Genomic DNA, 1,932 nt, shown 5'->3' on the forward strand with positions numbered 1-1,932 from the left:
TTTAAAATAAAAAAAATGATTAAGCGGTGTATAAACTTTATGAAATGAAATAAATAAATAAAATATTTAAACAGATGCATTTCCCCTTCAAATACACACAAGTGGTGACTGGGCAATAGTAGTTTGATAGGGAAAGCTTGGGTTTCTCCTTGTGTGTTCTTTGCACATGACTTTGGTCTACATATATTTTGAAGTGTGCTTTGAGTATTTGTGCCAGTCTCAGTACAAAGCACTGCATAATAAATGGCCCTTAGCTTTGGTCCTTCCTTGTCCTACCATTAGGCTGACTGAGGCAGGCGCTTGAGGTGACAGGTGCTGGGAATGGGGGAGTGGCAATGTGCTGTTGGAGAAAATCAGGAACCTCCACCTTGTGGGCCAGACTTGGTCCACCAGTCCTCCGCATTTGGCAAACAAAGCTAATGTCATCCATGATGCCAGGTGTGGGGGGGTTAAGGGTGGGGCTTGAAAGGAACAATCCAGAGCCTGAAGTGGGATTCCAGTGGCTCATCTGCTGGAACTAGGCATGCTTCCAACTGCCCATCAACTCATGGGTGAATGAAAGCAGGAATGCCTGGGGTGATAGGAGGGGTTTTTGGGGGGGAAGGTGCCCCATGCCAACCCTCCAATGTCTCACTTTCTTGGGTCTCCCACAGCAGCAGTAGGTGTTTGAGAACTGTGCCATGGATTTTGACAGGTGGGTGCATGGGCGTAGCTAGGCTTTATGTTGGGGGAGGCAGAACCTCAATTAGTTCTGTATTTTTATTTAATGATTTAGGGGGCAGCTTCCCTGCTGCTGACCCTTTGGGCTATGCTCATGGGTAGGTGGGTGGGCCAACCTATCCGTTAGTCATGTGAAGTCATAATGGCACCATGTGCTTGACAGGCAAACATGCCCATCCACCTGTTGAATTTGGCCTACAAAGCTGATCCTGATAGAGCCGCAAGGATTCTTCACCACTGAAGAAAATAGTTGCATAACCCAGCATTGCTGCCCCGCTCCCCCCCCCCCCAACCATGGGGCAGAACTTGATGCGTCTGGCTCCTGGCTTCCAGGGAGATTTATGCTGGAACCTGGAAGTCACTGCTGCTGCCCCTTTTCCTCACTTCTCTGGCGTGGGCGGGTGGAGGGGTAGGACATGCCTGTGCTTCTCTGGTGCCACCGCAGGCACTTCCCACCCCCTGTCACCAGATAAGTTAGGAAAAGCGACCTCGCCAGAACCCAAAAGCTGAGTGACCCCGACTTTGGAGCAGGGTGCGGGTGAAGCAGCATTTTCCCATTTTGCCTTAGGCAGCAAAACGACGGGTAGGGTCGATCCTGGTCTTGAGCCTTTAGACTGCTTAGGGTTCATTTATAGACGCCTTTCAGTTGGCCCAGCAAAGAGCCTTCTTGGATTCATGTACGTAATCCACAAATGGCAAAACCGCAGCCTAAAGGCAAGGCGATGCCAAAACTCCGTCTCCCCTCTGATCTTATAGAGATGAGTGCTGCTACTTATGCCTACACCTCCAGTAATATGGGGAAGGCGCTCTGTATATGCCCAGAAATATTCTCCCTCGCCACCACCACCCAATCTTGCCTGGCTGCAGCGCGGATTGCAGAAGTGGCGCCTCGACTGTGCGCTAAAGCGACAAGGAAGCCCAAAGAGACGGCAGAATAAAGCCAGAAAGTCACGCTGTTTTCCCAGAGAGGGGTTGAAGGGGGGCCACCCGTTACCATCTTCTGCGCGGTGGCAGAAAGACAGGGAGGCCACCCGCTCCTTTCGCGGTTTGGCACCGTCGCCCTCTTTTAATTGCCTCTGCGGCTCTGGAAAGCCCTCTGCCTTGAGGAGGGGACTGCTGAATCCGCGGCTTTCAGGACCCCCGCCCCCCAGCCCAGCCCCCTGCCTCGCGCTCGGCCCCCTCCCAAGCTGCAGCGCTGCATTTCGCACCAGA

The sequence above is a fragment of the Podarcis erhardii genome (genome assembly GCF_964252035.2).
Source record: "Podarcis erhardii genome assembly, chromosome: 4".
Lineage (NCBI taxonomy): Eukaryota > Metazoa > Chordata > Lepidosauria > Squamata > Lacertidae > Podarcis > Podarcis erhardii.